This window comes from Canis lupus, chromosome X (assembly GCF_003254725.2).
Source record: "Canis lupus dingo isolate Sandy chromosome X, ASM325472v2, whole genome shotgun sequence".
NCBI lineage: Eukaryota > Metazoa > Chordata > Mammalia > Carnivora > Canidae > Canis > Canis lupus.
This window is the reverse complement of record NC_064281.1, coordinates 93,467,580-93,491,196: the sequence shown is the minus strand read 5'-3', so window position 1 is coordinate 93,491,196 and position 23,617 is coordinate 93,467,580. Positions and strand designations below refer to the sequence as shown.

Sequence of the window (23,617 nt, the reverse complement as noted above, 5' to 3'; positions counted from 1 at the left end):
AGGTTAATCGTTTCTAGCTATTTTCACAAAATATGAGAACCTCTCTTTACCATCAAACATGTTCTCACACCTCCATGTGACAACAGCTGTACTTCACAACTGATGGGTGAGAAAACAGCGACAAATAGTAACCGAAACCCAGGATACATACATTCAAGAAATGCTATATACATGTGCAAGTAATGGATTTAATAAGTTTCCTGCAAGTATTTTGTGAAGTTCTTAAAATAATTGTATCCCTCCCCACTCTTGAGGCTGCTGTCAAGTGGGCATTTTGTCTCTTATCCTCCTACTTCCTTGTCCTGATATGGCCACCAAACCTCCTCCTCAAACAGGGTTGCTATGGAAGTCGAATTTAATGTTCTGACCAATCAGGGTCGCTGTTACTTTCTCAGTGGTTTATCCAGCTTCTCTCCAACGCAGGGGTACATTCACATGCAAAACCTGGGACAAATCTCCCTATAAAACTCAAGAGTCAACCTCCAATTCTGTCTATGCCTATCTCATTTCAGTTCTACTGACAATTCCTTGCATCCCTGTTCTCATATCCTTAAGTGCCTCCTCCCATAGCCAACTTCTCTCCTGGGAATGAGAAGGGTATATCGAGGTAGCTTCCATGAGGAGATATTCTTTGATCTGGGCCTGGGAAAATGGACAGGAGATTCACAGGCAAGAATAAGGGAAAAAGCATTCCAAGTGTTGGGCATTGGTTATCAGAACAGGAACTCCTGTTACATATGCAGATATCTGGAGCCCACGCCTAGAAGTTCAGACTCTTTAAGACTGGGGTAGGGCCCAGAAACCTGCAGGCTCAAAAAAATGCCCCACACAGTTCTGCTAGTGGTGTTTATAGAACACACTTTAAGAAACACATCTAGAAACAGACTTAGCCTGTCAAATACAGTTTGTTTGTTCATCTATAGAACTGTGCAGGAAAACCCCATTGAGTATCTAGGGCTCATCCGAAGAAACTGGCCATGTATATGCTGAAAGACAATCCTGATCCCTAGGTATTGCTGAATAATGGCATCCTAAGCAAATCCTGCCTAAGAATGACCTACTTATTTCTTTCTTTCTAACTTCATAAAAGCTCAATTTTCCAAGGATGCCATGTGCATTATTTTTTTGTCCTACAAATCACAAAACTAAAGATACTCCTTTTGTATACCTAAACAGCTTTATAGCAAAATGCTATATGACTTCACATATTAAGGTGGCACACTTGGTGATTTTTGGCCTCTTCAGAGTTCTTGGCACCTGCATCGAGGTAGTTTTTGCACAAGAACCAAAATGCACTTATAAATTCGAGATGGAGGAGAGGAGTGAAAAGAATGTATTTGCACACATAAGCAAGTGTGTAAACCTGATGGTAAACTCAGTAAATTAACGCATCATGCCAAGATTATGAATTTAATCCACTTACGAACTAGAAAGCTATTCTCCCTTGCTTATTATTACCTACCCCCTCCTTTACCCCAGCCCTGTCACCATGAACAAACATAAATGGTCTGGGCATAAGAGTATGGCTACCTCCATGCATGACATCCCAGATATGTGTAAGTAGCGAAAAGATGAACAGCACATATATTTTTTTAAATTTTATTGATTCATGAGAGACACAGAAGGAGAGAGGTAGAGACACAGGCAGAGGGAGAAACAGGCTCCATGCAGGGAGCCTGACGTGGGACTCAATCCCGGGACCAGGATCACGCCCTGAGTGGAAGGTAGTCGCTCAACCACTGAGCCACTCAGGTGTCCCAACAGCACATATTTTTTAAAAGAATGGGTTAGGAGCACTACCTTTTTTATTATAAAGTAAAATCATATATTTTACCTCAATCAAATAAATGGTTTTATGTGCCTTCATATAAGTATATTGAAGCATCTTTTTGCAAGTCAAGCTGAGGAGGGAAATATGCTTAGTGATATTTTGTAGATGGATGTAAAATGGAGGAGAGCACTCTACCAAGGTAATTTCAAGATGCAATATTTGGACATATAATTTTGGCAATCATACCTCAATAAAAAGATTTTTAAATGCAACAGTCTAAAGGGAAATGTAAGTTTCACATGATTCACTGGGCTTCTGAATCTTTCTCTGAATTCCACTAAAGAGTGTATAAGAAATTTAAAACCCCATTAAAAAAGTCTAAGTTGTTGTCTTACGCTTGAATAGCCATTGTCATACTTCAAGGAGACTTAGGCCCAGTGCATGCTGGGACCTTGCCAAGAAGGCACCTCTGTTAATTGGAAAGATGACGGGACTAGTCTAGATAGAAACTGAAAAACTAATTCCACAGGCTAGCTTAGAAAGGGCAGCTCAGTCTCTCAAAGGGCATGAGAATTTCTGTTCAAAACAAAAAGCATTCAGTATTGGTCTATTGCCCAATAAAGTCAGTGACTAAATCAGTTAGGAATCCAAGTAACCAAATATATGAAAGACAGTTAGGCTGTAACCAATTCTTCCATATAGAACAAGTCCCTAAACCAGCAACTGACCAAAAGGGAATAAAATCTAATGCCCTAGGAAGGTTCTGGCAAGAATTTATAGGGTACAGAGCCCTGTTTAGCTGAGTCAATGTTCGTAATGGGATCCTATCCTAGATGTTGCTGGGTAATGTGGATGACAAGATGGGGATCTAGACTGGACCTCTGAAACTACTGTCTCTGGTTGAGTTAATACAAATAATGGACACAGGGGATCCCTGGGTGGCTCGCGGTTTAGCGCCGCCTTCAGCCGAAGTCGTGATCCTGGAGTCCTGGGATCGAGTCCCACATCGGGCTTCCTGCATGGAGCCTGCTTCTCCCTCTGCCTCAGTCTTTGCCTCTCTCCCTCTCTCTGCTGTGTCTCTCATGAATAAATAAACTCTTTAAAAAAAAAATAATGGACACAGAATGGTGCTTGGCACAGAATAAGCCCTCAATAAGTAACAGCTGTTACTATAACAGTTACTTAGAAAACTTTAACACAACTGCTTTGTTACCCTTGCCTTTCATTAGGCCAATTCTGAGGAGCATTGGTCTTGCTCAGCCTCTGTTCCTCTCATGCTGTGACTTAAAGACCATGAAGGGCTGGAGGGTATTATGCTGAGTGAAGTAAGTCAGTCGGAGAAGGACAAACATTATATGTTCTCATTCATTTGGGGAATATAAATAATAGTGAAAGGGAAAATAAGGGAAGGGAGAAGAAATGTGTGGGAAATATCAGAAAGGGAGACAGAACGTAAAGACTGCTAACTCTGGGAAACGAACTAGGGGTGGTAGAAGGGGAGGAGGGCGGGGGGTGGGAGTGAATGGGTGACGGGCACTGGGTGTTATTCTGTATGTTAGTAAATTGAACACCAATAAAAAAAAATAAAATAAAAAATAAAAAAATAAAAAATAAAAAATAAAAAAAAAAAAAAAAGACCATGAAGGGGTTCAGAGTTCACGAGTACTCTAGAGCTGGAGATAACTAATGGTCAGATTGTGACTGACAAGTGGAGTACTGCAAGGCAGCTAGGACTATGGGCTCTGAGATCAAACCATCTGAATGAAAATTCCAGCTTGTCCATACTGTGTAACCTTAGGCAAGTTGCTGAACTTCTCTGTACCTCTGTTTGATGCTCCACAAAAGCAGCAGGACAAAAATATCTCATTGTCTTTGTTAGAAAAATTAAGTTGACACACTATATATAAAGTACCTAATATGACATTCAACATACAGGAAGCACTCATTAAGTGTTCGTAATTGTGATTATTATTTCTTTTCTCATTCAGGACTCGCTTGGAAGCATGATGCAATCTGTAGCTTTGGATTTCTGTGGGCTCACCTGGGAAGTGCTGAAGAGGACGGACAACAAAGGAAACAGAGCAAGAGCTAATAAATGAAGTTGGCAACAGCTGATAGACTTGAAGGGGCCCCTCTTGGAGGATAGATTTAAACTTTAATAAGGGCCTAAGGGGGGGCACCTGGGTGGCTCAGTCGGTTGAGCGTCAGATTCTTGATTTCCCCTCAGGTCCTGATCTTGGGGTTGTGAGATAGAGCCGCGCTCAGCAGGGAGTCTGCTTCTCTCCTTCTCCCTCTGCCCACCCACCCCACCACCACTCACACCCGCTCTCTCTCTCTCAAATGAATAGGTAAATAAATAAATAAATAAATAAATAAATAAATAAATAAATAAATAAATAAATCTCTTTAAGATTTTATTTATTTATTCATGTGAGACACAGAAAGAGGCAGAGACACAGGCAGAGAGAGAACAGACTCCCCGTGGGGAGCCCGATGCGGGACTCAATCCCAGGACCCTGGGATCACAACCTGAGTCGAAGGCAGATGCTCAACCACTGAGCCACACAAGAGCCCTCTTTTTTTGAAAAGAGAGAAAAAATAGAGGCCTTGGGTGTCTTAACCTGAAGCAATGTTTTTAATGCAGGTTTCAAATGCTGTGGCATATCTAAGATGGGAGAACTGAAGATTATCAAGGACTGTTAAACGCACCCTTCACTTCACAGCATGTAGGCAGCTACCTACTTTCCCTAAGGATGGGGCCAAGGAGTGCTTTGGTCCAACAGCCAGTGGAAAGTCAGGTCCCAGATACTGCCAAGGGTTCTCCTCGCTTTATAAGAGTGTCCCAAGCTTGACTGGTTAGGGAAGATGGTTTTTTTCTCATTTATGCTACTAATTTTTTCATTGTAGTGCTTTATTCAACCCTATACCCACATCAGCTAAAATGGCAATTATTACATTTGGCTTAATGAAAAGGAAACTAATGAGTATAACTAAGGTGATTAGCCAAAATGAATCACCAATTTAGGGAGAAGTGCTGGCTCAGCAGGGGCACTGCTCACTTCCAGGTGTGGGCTCCAAATTGCAGCTTCCAGCAACCACTAGAAAGGGGTTTATGAGAAGAAATCACCCCAGCAGACAAATACCCAGCACTTCCCTTATGAAATCTCCTGTCTCCTTTGCTCACTGAGGCCCTCCCTGCCTGTTTCACTCTCAGGGCAACTGCCACAAAAGAGTCTAAGGACTGCACTGGGGAAGGCAGAAAAACACCGCAGAGCCTGGGCTCTGAAGGCAGCCCAACCTGGGACCGAATCCTAGAGCTTGATTGCACAGGCTTGAGTATGCTATTTAGCAACCCTGAGGGGCGGCAGTCCCCTTGTCTTTAAAATGCAAGTCAGATAGGTACCCAGAAGGCTGTTATAACAATTTCATGGCATCATTGTTTCATTCCACAAACGTTTATGGAACGTCTGTTCTATGGCCTGAGACTGCTGGGGTGCTATACACACATCACAGAAAAGGTTTTCTCTGCCCCTATGGAACTTACAATCACAAGGAAGAGGAAACAGTGTCCCCCACCAAACTGTAAACTGACTCCATGCTTACTGCAGGGCCACAGCAATTGGTGGTTGGATGTTAGTAAAACTAGAAACTAGAGGGTGCCTGGGCTTGGGTCCCTGCTTGACGGGGAGCCTGCTTCTCCCTCTCCCCTTGCTCTTCCCCTCTGTCCATTCTCTCTCTCTCTCTCTCAATAAATAAATAAAATCTTTTTTAAAAAAAAACTAGAAACTAGGTATGCTGCCCACCACCTTTAACACTAACAATACTACCTGCCTGAGACTGTATTTCTGAAGCAGTATCCCTTCCCCAGGCTGCCTCATTGTTGTGCACTGCTGACCTATTTAAATTTTTTTAACTTACTTTTTTTAAAAAGATTTTATTTATTTATTCATGAGAGACACAGAGAGATTGAGAGAGAGAGGCAGAGACACAGGCAGAGGGAGAAGCAGGCTCCATGCAGGGAGCCCGATGTGGGACTCGATCCCGGAACTCCAGGATCACGTCCCGGGCTGAAGGCAGGTGCTCAGTCGCTGAGCCACCCGGGATGCCCCTATTTAAATTTTCATTCACTTATTCAACATCCAATACAGGGAGAAATGGAAAATCGGCAAGTGTGGCTTGTTCATCAGTGTGGTTTGTTCATCGTAAGGGGAATGGAATGGAGGAGGAATAAAGTGGAAAGTCTGGGAGAAGCAATCTTAAGCTTCTTAGGACATATTAAAGATTTTATATTTTATATCAAGTACCACTGGAAGTCACTGAAGATGTTTAGGTAATACGAGATCATTTTGTGTTTTCCAAAGATCACTTTTTTCCAACATTTTGTAATGACAATTTTGTGACTTACAGAAAGTTTTAAGGAACTAACTGTACAGTGAATACCTGCATCCCACCAATAAGAGTCTATGATTTGCACTTATTAGACTTGCTCCATGACATTGTATCCATCTAGGCATCCTATGCACCTAATCTTCATCTGCATTTCAGATTAAGTTGCAGTCATTAATATACTTCCCACTAAATATTTTCTCATTAACTAGTTAAGTATTTGGTTGTTTTATGTTTGGTTCTTTTATATTTTCTTACCCCCAAAAAAATCACATTTAAAAACCTGACTACAGAAAGCAGTTGCCACGGAGAGAGTCCTTCAGAGAAGAAGCCTTCTGGGGTACTGGAAATATTCTACATCTTGATCTGAGGAATAGTTACAGGAGTATATACACATATGGAAAAATTCACCCAGCTATACACTTAAGACTGGTGCACTTTGTACATATCACTATATATATGTGTGTCACACTTCAATATAAAAAGCAAAAAGAAAGTATCTGAGCACAGTGAAGACAAAAATTGGAAGGGTCAAATACGTAAGAGGTGACACCAGTGAGAAAGCTATTATAATCTGCAGAAAAAAACAATAGCTTCCACTATGGTGATTGTATTGAAGAAGGAAAGAAATAGATTTAATATATATTTCAGAAGATGAACTATGAGAATTTGTTGGGCTTCTCGATGTGAATCAAGTGCAAGACATTGGTTAGTTGGTGGGTACCATGCATGTTGACAGAATACACAGAAGAAAACCTGGAATGGTGTTGAAGTAGGGAAAACTCTAGAGATGGTCCAGTTTTGAAAACTGTTAGTTTCAGTTGCCTTCTAGAATATCCAGATGCCAATGTCAAGTTTTTAGTTACATATATGGGTCTGGAGATCAGAAAAAGTCTAGAATATAGATAACAAATGTGGTAGTCATCAAGACATATATCGTATCTGATGCTAAGGTAACGGCTGAGATCCTTCAAGGAGAGAATGTAGCAGGAGAGGAAATACAACTGGAGATAATTTTTGTGAAGAATTTAGCACTGACACTGCACATAGTTAGAAAACAAATGGTAGCTGTTCATCATCATCATCATCATCATCATGATGGGCCCTAACATAACAAAAAGGGACAGCTTGATAGGCAGAAAAGACCCCGGGGTTAACTTTAAGAGCTCAAAGACCTAGTTCTTGTTTTCTGCTCACTCTGTCGCTGAATAATGCAAAAGACAGATGCCTGACAAAGCAGAATATTTTCCTTCCAGACCATTTAGCAAACATGTAATGAGAGTTTAATCTGGGCCTAGGAACAAAGAATACTAAAAAATGTAACAATAGCACTTCTTCTGTATCTGGTACCCTATAAGCATTATCTAGTTCATCCTCATCTAGAATCTGCAGTAGGTTGGTATAATTCTACTCGTACTACAGTAAAAACCAATACCCATACAGGTTAAGGAACTTCTCTAAGATCAGAAAGCTAGTAAGTGGCAGACCTAGGACTCAAACTCAGGCAGTCTGTGTCCAAAACCCATACTTTCTCCACCATTACACTACCCCAAGTTCACTTAAGGACATAAAATGCTGCAGAAATGCGCCATAAAAACCCAATTCAAAAAAAAAAAAAAAAAGTGTATGTTTGGAGCCACATAGGAAGTATCAAGAAAAGTATCTAATCATCACCGAGTAGGCACTGTGCTTTGCACCGGGCACAATTCACTGTCTTAAACACATATACCCATATAATCCTCACAACAGCCAATTTGATGAAGTAGACACAACTATCATTCTCACTTGACAGGTGAGGAAACTGAGTCACAGAGGGGTTAAGTAACTTGTCCAAGGTCACCCTGCTCACACGAGGAAGGGTGACCTGGAATTCAAATCCAGTCAGTTAGGTTCAGAGATGAAAACAAGTAGAAACTTGGGAGAAATCACAGAAGGCTTCACAGAAATAGTAGGATTGGAGTTAAATCTTAAAAAACAGTAGGGTTTAGGGAAGTTAGGAAGAAGACACTCCATTTAGAAACACTTGCATGAGCAGCAGCGGCGGCGGCGGCCACGACGGCAGTGGAGACGGCAGCGTCAGACTCCCAGAGCAGGGCAGGACAGGGTAAGGAAGCAGCAAAGCATCTCCCTCACCATTCCCCACGCTCTCAACAAGTTGGACAGGCCTTTAAAGGGCACAAAAACAGGAGAAACCAAAAGTAAACTGTATAGAGCTACAGGTTTAGAGACGGATCACAAGACCTGCTGTCTGTCAAAGAACTATTATTTGTTTGGCTTCAATTCCTGTGTCCCTGGGGCTGGTCAGCACAGCTTCACGCTCCAAGATAGAACCCCTAGTCCCTGCTTACTTCCTTTTGTTTTTGCTGTTATTTCCCTACTTCCTACTGAATAGCTCAAATACAATGCAACAACTCAAAGAGCAACCCCATAACTGAAAGGGGCAAACAGGAGATGATATGAAAAGAACATAAAAAAAGAAAGAATTATAATATGCTAAAACTACGAAAAATGGGCAGTCGGTAAGTAGCTGCAACAAGCCAGGAGATCACTTCACAGATTGAATTCAGAATTCTGTAGCCATGGCAACCCACTCGCTGTCCTTGTGTTGCCCTTGGTAAAGTACCCCCAACCCTGCCTTCAGGAACCTCAATCTCTAGATGTTTTCTTTCTCTAGCTCAAGGAACTCCACTAAATAAGAAAGTCTCCCAGGGAATGAACCATCCAAAGGAATTCAATAGCATCCCACTCCCCCCAGCACATGTGTGAATCACATTCTGGGTCAACATTCAAATGCCTTGAAGTTTCGGCCCAAAAGATGGTGCAGTTGTAGGCTCTGATGCAAGGATGGAAGATCATCTTCAGAGTTAGTTCATACCAGGTGAGGTCGTAACTGGATGAGCATAAGCCCCACTTAAAATGCCTTTCTTAACATTTCAAGTTTAAAGGTACAAAACATCTAGGTCATTTCAAATACATTATGTACATGTAGAGGAATACCTGAAAAGTGCGTGCACACTTACATGTATGAACAGAAAAGGGGAAAAAAAACAAGCACATCATAGTTACACTCTAAATAAATATTTACTGAGCACCTCCTAGAACTAGCAGAGCAGAATTCCTCTCACCTCCCCTACCTTCATTCTTATCGACATCGATAGTGGTTGTTGGTAATTTTAGCAAAATAACAAGCAAGCGATATTAATGAGAAAAACATCTGTCATACAGAAGCACCATTCAGAAGTAACTGTAAGATTTAAGCCGGTTCCCAAAGAAGACTAAGTAATCAACTGTTCAGAGAAGTTAAGTTATCCTTAGTCCTCTTTAAAAAACAAAAAGTCTCAAATCAAAGTCCAAGGCATTGATCCCTAGAGAGAGAGAGCCAGAACACTGGGGAAGAGCAAAAGCAATGAAATTGGAAGCTAGAGGGTCATTAGGGGAAGAATGGACTACTGGAGCACTCATTTCACTTAGAACTGATAAGTTGGACAACTGGAAAAAGTACAAAACTAGTTTTTGCACCATCCTAAAGATTCAATACCTGTTCCTAATTGGCAACTCACAAGATTGTGTTCTTTCTGGTGAGCTTCATCTTGAAGCCCTTCCAGACAATTTAAGACATAAATGGCAGGATTCGCAGAGGCCAGATGCAGGCGATGCACCACTGAACAAGAACAATAAACACAGTCCCTAAATTCCCAAAAGTGTAGAGTCTATTTGCCAGAGAAAACAAATAAGAATGTTCAAAACTGAGGTTCCTGGGTGACTCAATTGGTTAAGTGTCAGCCTTCAGCTCAGGTCAGAATCTCAGAGTCCTGGGATCAAGGCCCATGTCGGGCTCCCTGCTGCTGGAGAGCCTGCTTCTCCCTCTCCTCCTCACTCGTGCTCTCTTCTCTCACTCTCTCTCAAATAAAAAAAAAAAAAAAGAATGTTCAAAAAAAAAAAAAAGAATGTTCAAAACTTTAGGGTAAGTGGTATAATCAGGAAAGCACTAAAGGCTGTGAGAGCTACATAGGGGGATAGAGGAGGGGTAAAGATGAGACTTTCCAGGAGGAAATGACATCCAGACTAAAACTTTAAAAATGAGTAGAGGTTAGGAAGAAATATTCCTTCAAGAAGAAATTGAAGAACTAAATTATTTTATAGAATGGTTTTAATATATGAACTTAATGTAAGTAAGAATAGAACTGCTTACTCGGTAAATAAAAAGAAACTGAAAAAAAATAAAACAATATTCTCTAAATAATACAAGAATCAATACTGATGAAAACCCAGTAAGAACTATATGGTACAGGGGACTTTAAAAAGGTATTTAAAAATGGAAATGAACAGCGTTTAACGGCATTCAGAATGACACTATGGATATAAAAGAAGTAGACAAAGGAGATCCAATGCAAAAATTGAGACAAATAATACAGCAAAACACGAATTAAAAAATATTTAGGGGCAGCCCGGGGGGCTCAGCGGTTTGGCGCCACCTTCAGCCCAGGGCCTGATCCTGGAGACCCGGGAGGGAGTCCCACATCGGGCTCCCTGCATAGAGCCTGCTTCTCCATCTGCCTGTGTCTGTGCCTCTCTCTCTGTGTGTCTGTCATGGATAAATAAATAAAATCTTTAAAAAAAAAATATTTAAACCTTCCCAGAAATAAACAACAAAAGAAACCAAATGAATAGCATTTTTAAAAAACCATGTAACAACTCCAGAAAGGTTGATACAGAACAATTAACACTAAAACATAACTTCATAAAATGATTAATTTTAAGAGTAAAGAATCTTTGGACATTCAGAAGAAAACATAAAGTCATCATTAAGAGAAATTTTCAGGCTGGCCACAAAGCTCTCCAGTGTAACATTCAATACTAGAAAAAAGTGAGGCAACGTCTGTCCAAGTATCTTCAGAAAAAAAAAAAATTTAAGCCATATCCTGCTACGTAGTCTTTCCTGAAGAGAAGCAACAAATGTTTTGGTTCATACCAGAACTTCGCAGATACCACTCCAATGAGCACATCTTGAAAACCCTACTGGAGGACAAATGTCAGCCTACTCAAGAGATGGATGGAGAATCTCTGACAAGAGGATGAACACTAAGCACAGAAACCATCTAATACTTAAAATAACCCTGGAAATTATGGTTACAGAATAAGATATAAATCTTATAAATAAAAATGTGTAACTAAAAACTATATAAAATTATGTGTAAAAGTATATAACTAAGAAAAAAATAAAGATAGGTAGGGAGATAGAAGGCCGGACTTAGGGACACCTGGGTGGCCCAGTAGGTTGAGTGTCTGACTCTTGATTTTGGCTCAGGTCATTATCTCAGGGTCTTGAGAATGAGCCCCTCTTGGAGCTCCGAGCTCAGGGAGGAGTCTGCTCAAGATTCTCTCTCTCTCTCCCTCTCCCTCTCCCCTTCTCCCTGCTCACATGCTCATGCTGCTCTCGTTCTCTCTCAAATAAGCAAATCATTTTTAAAAAGGCAGGGGTTACTTAATACACGTGTATTGATTTCTTCATATTTTAGAGCTGGGGATCAAAGGATATCATTTAAGGCAGATAAATCAAGTCAGATCTATAAGCATATTTAAAAGTATAAACATAAACAAATAAACTAAGAAAATAATATGAACAACTCAATGGGGAATGAAGGAAAAGGAGGTAGCAGTAACATAAAGCAGATTTATTTTGCCTTCGCTTATGCAGAGTCAACAGACATCATTTTTTTTTAAACCGAGGATTAAGAGTAAGTATAGTTACAAAAGTAAACACGAACAAGAACTAGAAGGAGAATAAAAACGATTCAAACTATTGGCAAGAATAATATTTCTCAGGGCACCTGGGTGGCTCAGTGGTTGAGCATCTGCCTTTGGCTCAGGGCGTGATCCCGGGGTCCTGGGATCGAGTCCTGCATCGGGTTCCCTGCGAGGAGCCTGCTCCTCCCCTTGCCTGTGTCTCTGCCTCTCTCTGTGTGTCTCTCATGAATAAATAATTTTTTTTAAAAAAAGTGAATAATATTTCTCTCTCCCTCCGTCCCTCTACACACACACACACACACACACACACACACACACACACACACACTAAAGCCTTATACAAACTCTATGAGGAGTTAATGCAAGGATCAATTTTATGTAGTTCTTCCTTATCTCCGTAGCCATGGCAATGATCTTTGGTCAAATTCTGAGAAGTAAACTATACGAATGTTCCCATACTTACTGATTAGGAATGTTATATTCTATAATCCCAAGGCAACGGGTCATGACAAACTGGGCTTTCAATATGTTTAAAGTAAACATAAAGATACATAAAGATAAAGTACACTTGCTACCTGGTTTCGGGTCCACACTATGTCTGGAAATGTGACAATTATAGGTCCACAACAACAAAAAGAACAAATGAGACTGAATCTTCAGTAATCATTGATTACAAAAAGAACAGAAATAGACTCTAATAATAATAAGCTAATAATTACAAATTTTCTCAGTAGCATCACTAGTATTACATTTGGCCCTACCAGAATATGTAGTCTTCAGAATCATTTTAAAAACTACTGAGGCTTTTCAACAATTCTATTACGGTTAGATAATTTACATACAACCATAAAGAAAAAAATTAGTTTTATTTTTCCAGTTTTATTGAGATATAACTGACATATAACATTGCATAAGTTTCAAGTGTGCAACATGATTTCATATATGTAAATACTGCAAAATAATTGTCATAGGTAACTTAACATCCATCATTTCCTACAGTTAAAAAAATTTTTCTTATGTTGAGAATTTTTACGGTCTAGTCTCTTAGCACTGTATTGTTAATCATAGTCACCATGATGTATATCACATTCCCAGGACTTCTATATTGTATTACTGGAAGATTATACCTTTTGACGAATTCCCAATTCCCCACCCCCTAACCCCGCCTCTGACAACCATTAATTTGTTCTTGATTTCTGAGTTTGTTCATTTAAGATTCCACATATAAGTGAGATAATACAATATTTGTCTTTGTCAGACTTAGTATAAAGCCTTTTTCTAAAAAAATAAAGGAAAAAAGCTTTCAAGGTCCATCCATGTTGTCACAAATGGGAGGATTTCCTTACTTTTATGGTTGAATAATATTCCATTGTGTAAATATACCATATTTTCATTATCCATTCATCGACTGATGGACATTTAGGTTGTTTCCATGCCTTGGCTATTTTAAATTAACTATGGAACACAGGGGTGCAGACAGATCTTCATAATAGTACTTCCGTTTTCTTAAAATAAATAGCAAGAAGTGAAATGGCTGGATCATATGATTTTTTAGTTTTTGAGCAAGCTCCATGCTGCTTTTCCTGTAATAATGAAAAATCCTAACTTTACCTATATCAAATCTTTTCTTCTAGTTTAGGGTAGGCACTTATAATGTAGGAATTCCATTTGCTAGTCTTTTCTCACCCTGATCATGCTCCCCAACTCCCTTATTTTAGATGCTCCAGGCCAAAGAAGTTGGGGAATCAAGGGATAGAATAATTCTTACTGGACTCAGCGTTTTCGGGGTCTGGGTCTGGGGACAGGCAATAGCTAAAGCAGACAGGGTTTCCTAAGTTGTTTCAAAGGGCAATCTCTTCTGTTTTTCTTCTGCACCAACAGGTGCAGATCCCATGCCTCTAAAGCCAGAAGTTTAGTTAATTGGAACTCTTCCCACAACCCTTGGGCATCCTGCAGTGGACATTCTGCATATTTCTACTTAGGTTTCCACACCTCTCTACTGTACAAGATCCAAGATGATACCATGGCAACTCTCCCTTGTGATGGCTCACATTCATCTGCAATGCTTTCTCTAACAATTTTTGGAAGTATAGATCAATGTGGAAACCAAGACACAGGAGGAGGGAATTTATTTTGCATTGTATATAAACATTGCCTTTTGCCTTTTGTATTGAGTTTATGTGATATCTATTTTTAAATAAATAAGTAAATAAATTAAGTCTACTTTAAAAACCAAGCTGGAGCACCTGGGTGGCTCAGTCAGTTAAGTATCTGCCTCCAGCTCAGGTCATGATCCCAGGATTTTGGGATCGAGCCCCATGTTGGGCTCCATGCTCAGTGGGGAGTCTGCTTCTCCCTCTGGCTCTCTGGCTCATGCTTGTTTTCTCTCTCTCCTTCTCTCTCTAAAAAATAAATAAAATCTTGAATGAGAAAAAGAAAAAGAAAGAATGGCAACATTGAGATGAAGAAGATGTGGAATGACTAAAACTTAAATGTTATGTTATACTGCTTTGGAATACAGTGTAGAAGTTTTGTAAAATATTAAATGTCTACCATATAACACATCTATTCCACTCCCAGGTATTTACCCAAGAAGAGTTAAAACTTACACCCAAAGACTTGTGCATGAATGATCATAACACCTTTAGCCAGAATACTTCAAAACCATAAACATCTCAACCTTTAGGGAGCCAGGAAGGAAGGGTTTGGCCCTGGTAAATACAGTGTAATATGGTTCGAGATTCTTCCCAGGATCGACATCATGGCTGTCTGCTTGGTCATCCCTGGCATAGCCAGGACGCATATCCACAGGTTCAGTAAAGCGGACAAGTAAAAAGGGTTGCCCAATATTCATATCAGCGTAATTTGATGGAAAGGAATAGGCACATCTCTGGAGTTAATATGAGTCTAAAGGTTTGGAGAATATCGATTAAGGAAGCACTTTCCTGATTAATGAAAAATAACTTGGTTATATTCATCTACCCTTTCTAGGTTATGCAGTGTTTTAATTTAGTACGTAATAAAAACAAAACAAGACAAAAAACTAAAAATATCCCAAAGGTAGAAAAACAGGTAAAGGGAAAAATAAAATGTTCCACAGCCATTTAATTAAATAATATTCAGCGATACAATGAAGTAAGTACTGATATGTGCAACACGAATGAATCTCAAATTCATCATGCTGAGTAAAGGAAGTCTGATTTTTGTTCTCAGTTTTCTGAGAACATATCTTAAGATTAGATTCACTTAAGACCCAAAAACAGCAAACTAACCAGCAATGATAAAAAGGTAACCAATGGTTACCGGGAGACAAGGGTAAAGGAAGAGATAAATTGCAAAGAGGCAGAAGGAAACTCTGTGGGGTTTTAGGAACATTACACACCCAGAATTAACAGGTACATGAACAGGTCAAAACTCATCACACTGGAGAAATTAAATATGTGCAGTTCATTCTTTATAAATTACAGCTCAATAAATATTTTGTTGAGTAAAAGGCACAAAATTCTCTTTGGGGGAAAAAATCTATTGGATAACTTACATTTTAAGAGAAATTTACTATTTATCGAATACATATATATATATATTTATTTGAGAGAGAGGGAGGGAGAGAGAGAATCCCAAGCAGACCCCATGCTGTGCGCAGAGCCTTGACTTGGGGCTGGATCCACCACCCTGACTGAGATCATGACCTGAGCAGAAAGCAAGAGTCCAACATTTAACTGAGCGACCAAGGTGTCCCTATAAAATATACTTTAACATACGGTCATAGACTCTACCTTGCCAAGTTGAAAAAATGAATTGAGTAGGTTTTGCCTCACTTTTTTTTAATATGAAAAATTTAAGGCTTGGGGAAGTAAGAGATCTTCCCACTATACATATAAACCAAGTGGCTGAGATGTGGTTTGAATTCAGTTCACTGTTCTTTCCATTTCACAATGCTCCCTAATGAAGTAGGTCTTTATTAAGCAATGGATGAAAAGATTCTACTTCCCAACACAATTCTAATTAGTACCTGTACAAATTTTACCTACATCACAATGTGGGAAAATCCTTATCTACATTACTAGGATCCCAGGTCTGTCTACTTAGTTGAAACATGCTCTTCTTGATTTCCAGTGTTCTAAAATGTCAAAACTGGCAATAATACATATATATTCTGCAAATCTTTAATTATCGATAATATATACTCTCCTGATCAACTTATTCTCCTACATATATCAAAAAGCAAATTGTAGAACAGTGCACATTATAAAATATTATTTTTGTAAATAAAGTATGTGAAAAAAATTTAAAAGCCACCCAAGTGTCCATTCATGGGTAAACAGAAAAACAAAATGTGGTATGTACTACATACAATGGAATATTATTCAGCCTTAAAAAGTAAAGAAATCATACCACATGATACAACTTGGATGAACCTGGAGAATATTATACAAAGTGAAATAAGCCCATTACTAAAAGACAAATACTGCATGATTTCACTTAAATAAGTATCTGAAGTAGTCTAATTCATAAAAACAGGAAAAATGGTATTGGGGAGGTGTAGAAGGGGAAGCTACTGTCTCATGGATATAGAGCTTGAATATTGAAAAAGTTCTGGCAATTGTTTGCACAAAAATGTAAATGAACTTAACAGTACTGAACTGTACATTTGGAAACTGTTAAGACTGAAATTTTATTTTATGTTTTTACACACAGTAAAAATAAATATGAAATTTATGTTTAAAAATTAATGTTCAAGATAAAAATGAAAAGTTAGAACACACTCTGTGAAGGTATACCCATGAGTACTACCTCTTTCTCCTCTGTAAAGCTTTCTACTTCTTTAACAATTTTAGTAATTCGTGTTTTGAGTAATTTATGTCAGTGAAGACTTCAGATTAAAAGCATGGACTTATACATGACTTCTATATAACTCTGAAAATCTCCTCAATATTTATGGTTATATTCCCTTTCTCATTTTTTCCTTTATGGATTTTCCTCCTTTCTTACTTTTATTAGGCTAGGATTTTCTCCCCCCACACTCACCTTTTTTTTTTTTTCTTTTTAAAGAAAATGTATTTAGGGATTAGTAGAATTCACTGGTTCTCTGTTTCCTAGTTCATTTCCTAGTTCAAATCTGTTCTTATTAGTCTTCTGTTTCATCATGTTTTGCTTATATTTATGTTGTTGTAACTGGAAGCTGAAGATTTACTGAAACAAACTTTGTAAAGCTATGAAGTTTCCTCTGATTAAAGCTCAGCTATACAACTTAGATAAAGGCACAATATATTCTTATGATGGTTATTTTTTCAAGTATTGTGAACTGTGGCTTTTGATTTCCTCTTCAGACCAAGAATTGTTAGAGGTTTGTATTTCCTAAGTATGTGGAAATAAGTAAGGTTTCCATTTGCTAGGTCTATTATTAATTGCAAATATTACAGAATGGCATACCACAAATGCTTTATAGAACTGGGGTTTACATCGTGGCCAATATGATTCTATTTCTTTAATGTTCCATGGGCACTACAAAATAAGATATAGTTCTTTCAAATAAAGAATTTTCTTTGAATTAATTATCTTTAATAAGAAAAATAATCAGACCCTCTATATTGCTTCATACATTGTGTATTTTTACAAGATGTTAAACTCCCCCTTTCCCATGGGCATACTGTCAGTTTCTCCTTCTATCTGACAGTATTCAATTATCATTTTCAAATGGATCTTATTTTGTGCATAAAGGTTTACAAATATTATACTTTTATTATACTTTCTTTTTTTAATTCCTTACCAGGACTGTCAAAGCAAAGAGAAATGGTGGACATGTTCTCGGCCAGCGATGTCCAATATGCTGGCTATTAAACACTTGAGCAGATGTGGCTACTAAGCGCTTGAAATGTAGCTATTATTACTGAGGAATAGAGTTTTTAAATTAAACTTTATTTTCATTAGATTAAATTTAAATTCAAACAGCCATATGTAGCTAGTAACTACACTATTAGACCAAGGCTAAATTAATAATACATGAATGGCCTTATCTTATGAAGGAGTTCTCATTAGATTCTACTTTGTTGATTAATAATATGCTTTCTTTGTGCTTTCATTTCCTGATATATGTCATCCCTCTTTCACCTTTTTTTTTTTTTTAAGATTTTATTTATTTATCCATGAGAGACACAGAGAGAGAGGCAGAGACATGGCAGAGGGAGAAGCAGGCTCCACGCAGGGAGCCCAACATGGGACTCGATCCCGGCCGCTAAGCCAACAGGGCTGCCCCCTTTCACCTTTTAGAATTACTTTTACACATGTCTTTCGGAAACTACAGATGTATTTTTTTTCCTAATTCACTCTGGGAATCTGTCTTGTAATAGAAATGTTCAACTCAAACATTCATTGGCATTGCTTGATCTTACTTATGTTGTTGTATTTAAATTATGCTTTTTTCCTATTATTTCCTTTTTTTTAAAAAAAAATATGGCTTATCTTTGATTTTTTCCTACTTTAGTAATTTGGAAAGTATACTTTCTGCTTTTAATTCTCCATGTGGTTACCCTTAAATTTAAAATACATGAATCTAGGGTCCCTGGGTGGCTCAGCAGTTGAGCGTCTGCCTTTGGCTCAGGGCGTTATCCCAGAGTCCTGGGATCAAGTCCCACTGCATGGAGCCTGCTTCTCCCTCTGCCTATGTTTCTGTCTCAGTCTCTCTCTCTCTCCCTCTTCCTCTCTTTCACTCTCTCTCTCTCTGTCTCTCATGAATAAATAAAATCTTTAAAGATTAATTGATTAATCTATTAATTAAAATAAAATAAAACACATCAATCTATGGGGTGCCTGGGTGGTCAGTCAGTTAAGTGTCCGACTCTTGATTTCAGCTCAGGTCATGATCTCAAGGTTGTGAGGTGGAGCCCCCACTGTACTGGGTATAGTGCCTGATAGCGTTCTCTCTCTCCCTCTGCCCCTTCTTCCCTCAAAAAAATCAATAATCTATGGATCTCCTGGAAACAGTATCTAGTAATTCCTCCTGCACTTTCCTACCCTATCCGGATCTCCCAGGTAATGGGGGCATAGTATAATATTGTAGATGAAATTTTTTATTTTCAATGTTTGAAACAAAATTATCTATTTTTTTATCTATTCTTTTAAAGATCATTATTATCTGTGTTTTTCATAAACTCATCTATAACATCATTTAAATAATTATATGTTTAAGTGAACTCATGTATACATGCATGCATCAATTTATACTTAAGTCCACATTCTTAAGACCTTTATTTTTTCATTATTTTCCAGTTGCTTTGCTTATCTCAGTTGCCCCTTCTCCTTTCCCACAAATTCTACATGGGGTATGTTTTCTGAGCTATCATATTTCTTAAGGTATCCTTTTGTTACATTGTCTGGGTACAGAACGCCTTGGACAAAATATTTTTCTATCGAATTGTAAATGATGCTCTATTGCCTTATTGCATTTAATATTATACCAAAATTCCCAAATTTTATAATTTTTTAAAATTTTGAGGTAACTTGTTTATTTCTGGTTTTTTGTTTCTCTTTTTTGACTGGGTGTTTGAATTTTTTTTCTTACAATTCAGAACATTCGCCAATTTTTTTTTTAAAATTCTACTTATCTGTGAGAGAGAGAGAGTGCTAGTGAGTAGGGAAGGAGCAGAGGGAGAAGAACAAGCAGACACCTCCCCTGAGTACATAGCCTGAGGTGGGACTGGATCCTAGGACCCTGAGATCTAGACCTGAGCAAGACCAAGAGTCTGACACTTAACTGACTGAGCCACCCAGTCCCTACCAGGACTATTTAGAGGTCAGTCACATTTTAGTTTGACTGGTACCTGGTGATCCATTCCAGCCTGCAGTCTCAGCTATTTCTCCAATGCAGAAATGTTTTCTTATATTATTACTTCTAATGCACTTATTCTTGCCTCCTGAGATACATAAATTAGCCACACAGTGGCTCTTCATACAATGACCCATTATATTATTGATTTTCTCATTCTTTGTATCTCCTTGCTCTTTTTCTCTGCATCCTAGGAAAGCTTAGGTTTGAACCCCAAAGTGATTTTATTTTCCACATTCTCAAACCTGAACACTATTGCGGATATATTTATTATAAGCTAGTATAATTTGGTCTTTGGTGGTTGGCTGTTTTGGTCTACTAAACGAGTAATTTCTTATGGTTTAAAGCAATACAAGAATAGTAACTGCAACATAAATGGTGATGGCAAAAAAAAAACTGGAAATACAACGAATGCCCATTAATATGGAAATGACCGAATCAAGTTTGATACATTCATATCAGAAGCTACTATACTACCATTAAGAGAACTGTGGAAATCTTACCAACTTCACCAGGTATTAATTAATAAATAAAAGATAAAGAAAAACATATAACATGATAACTAATTTTATAAAATATTGACCAAACAAAACCTGTGTGTTTGAATCAGAGGAAGTAAATGTAGAGAAATGTACACAATTATATACACCAGGCTATTAATTTTGGGTATATGGGGGAGTGTAATGAGAAGAGAGGGGAGACCAAAGTCCCTCAAAAAGTACCCTGAACAATAATGCAAGCATTTAGACTCTGATGCCGTCTATGGAAAGGAACATATGTATATACACATAATGAACCACACAAAAGTATGATCATCCTAAAGTGGTTATCTCGGGGGCGGGGGGGGGGGGGTTAGATGCTTTAACTTTCTTCCTCCATCACACACACACACACACACACACACACACACACACACATACATTTACTCTCTAAGGAACTTTGACTTTGGGACGCCTGGGTCGCTCAGCAATTGAGCATCTGCCTTCGGCCCAGGGTGTAATCCTGGAGTACCAGGATCAAGTCCCACATCAGGTTCCCTGCGTGAAGCCTGCTTCTCCCTGTGCCTGTGTCTCTACTCTCTCTTTTTCTGCGTCTCTCGTGAATAAATAAATAAATAAAATCTTTTTTTTTTTAAAGGAACTTTGACTTTGCTTCCTCTGTTTTATGAAACTTTTGCTCAGATGGCCAGACTCAGACAAGCACCCCTTAAGAAGAATGGTCTCTACATCAGAGAGTCTTGCTAATAAGTTCCCTTTTAGACCTGGCTCTTCTAAATTCGGGACAGATTATGAGGTCTAGGATTTTTACCATTTCTTGTGAGGTTGAGATTCTACCTTTATTTTAAATTTTAAATCAGTCCTTCCAAAATATCCCTATTTCTTAAACTCAGTGTCTTTTACTTCTTTATTTCTAAGGTTCATTTATTTCAAGTCCACCTTACCTATCTAGAATCCTAGCATCCATTTTGCCTTTCTAGGCAGTAATTCTTGGGATTCTGGCTGCAAAGATGTTGAGTATTCCATTTCACAGGACCAGAAACCACCAAACCAATCTCAATACCCTGAGATTGCCAAGACCCTTGAACCACATTGAAACTAGTAACAATGCTTTAAAAGCCTCTACTCATTTTTAATATAGGCCCGCCCTTGAGCCCTTAGACATCACACCCTCCCACCCCCCATCAGTGTTTTATGGAAGCTAAATTAAATGCTGTTTTCAAACTCTTAATTGTAAAGCATTACTTTCAATTTTCATAATGACTGAGACCAAATTTAGCTTCTGGGCATTGCTTAGGCTGTCCCTAGTTGGAGACAGGCGAGGACTATTTAAACCTATAATCTTAGTTTCAATCCACGCTCTATAATTTTGTAGAATGATGGCTCTGACAAGAAAATGCCTAGAAAGACACCAACCTCAGGGTCTCACAACTCTGCAAAAGCCTCATGTTGACAGATTTTGATAAAAGGGCCCCTAGGGGCAAGTTTCCATATGAATCAGACACCCTCCGGTTTGGCCCCAGCTTTTTCAAATGTGGGCTAACTTGCACTATTTAACCCTTACTTTTCACCTCACTGGCATTGGTCTCCCAAACACAGGACACCCAACAAGCAAAGGAACACTTTGTCCAAGTTCAACTTCACCTGCACAGTACAGCTCTGTTGTCTAATGAGCTCCAAAATGGGAGTGTTAGAGTGAGAATCTTTCCGGAAGTAAACCACAGGAACTCTACATAGTTAGGATCACTTCAGATCACTTCAAGCCAAATTGACCATCAAAAGATACTGCTTGAACAATATTCTTGCCTCAGCAGTGGTAGGAATTACAAAGGAAGAACAAAGAGGTAAGGTGAACCACATTGCAAAGAAAGGACGTGAATAGCAAAGAACTAAAAACCTCTCCTTCTCCCAACCCCACATAAAAATCTGTCCTCAAGGACCTGCCAGGATTCTAACATTCTCATCATAGGAATTACACTTTTAGGTTAAAGATAATTGAATATACTTGTTAAATTTTAACTGGGTTACCCAGAAAAGGTAACTCAAAACCATTACAAAAACCCTTCAGCTTCTATAGGAACTTGTTTGCTATATTAAGTAAATTTCTAGAAAAACCTAGTAACAGAACATAATTTGTAAAATGCTTTATAATGTACACATTGATATTTTATATGTTTATAACACACAAATGACATAAGGAAATATTATCCTTCTTTTTTGTTAAGAAAATTGAGACTCAAAGAGGTAAGGTGACTCCATCCAGCTAGCGATTGACATCTGCACTAAGAGTGGGTCAAAGGACAGAGAATTTGAGAGAAGGGATCTGGAAAGATCTTGAACACTGAGGTGCAGGCTAGGGTGAGGCCCCAGGTTGGGGGCACCAGAGTAACCAGAGAACACAGAATGGATGAGCTTCAGCTCAGGTTGAAAGGGAGGTGGATATGTAGACAAAGACGACAAACTTTTCCCATTCCAGAACTTTGCAAGAAGGTTGGTTCTATCAGTGGCCTTAGAACATGCAGACCCACATTTGAGGATCTTTCTAAACCACAGCATAGCATTGGGTCTGCCAGGATCCAAATATAAAATAAAGTAATACAAATCTACTGAGAAGTAAACAACCAGGTTCTGGTATAGGCTCCACTAATTACTAGCTGCATGACCATTTGTGTATTTTTCCATCAATCTCTTTGAACACTGGCAAAAAAGAGTGGCCATAGAGAATTAAAAACAGGACTTGTGACAGGAAGACTGAGTCTTCAAGATTCAACAAAGCATTCACTATATGCCATGCACTGATCTAGCCTCTGGGGATATTGACATGAACATGACAGGTAAGACCCCTGCGTTAATATTTAATTTGCATTCTAGTGGCAGTGAAGAAAGATGATAATTAAGCAAATAAGCAAACAATATGAATGATACGAAGTAATGACATGTGCTATGCAGAAAATAGATTGAGTTCTAAATACAAAAATCTGCAGCAAGTGTCTTTTCTTCTGCCATTCCATCTCCTGTCCTTTAAAAAAAAGAGAAAAAAAAGGTGCTAATACCTCAGGCCAAGACTACAGCACAGATTTGCTGTAGGGATCAAATGACAGAATGGATTCAAAAGCTCATTGTGTATTGCAAACTGTTTACATAATCCTTACCAGAAAGGAAGGAAAATCTTCTGACCACTTCACTGCTGGGAGCAAGCAAAGAAACTGCCAGACATTCTGTTGTTTCCAAAGACAAGATATAAAGGGGTATGCTCAACAACCACATATAAAAGAATACCAATCAATACAGACCACAAAAAAAAATAAAATAAAATACAGACCACAGCATTGTCCTCAGTGGTAACCAGAAATGAGGGTTAGAGGAAAATGAATCAAGACTCAAGCTAAA

General features: G+C 38.5%; 1 pseudogene; it reads left to right on the top strand.

Moving 5' to 3' along the window:
• Window positions 1-8,184: 8,184 nt before the first annotated feature.
• Window positions 8,185-14,838, top strand: LOC112649093 (NADH dehydrogenase [ubiquinone] 1 alpha subcomplex subunit 1-like; annotated as a pseudogene).
• The last annotated feature ends 8,779 nt before the right edge of the window (window positions 14,839-23,617 follow it).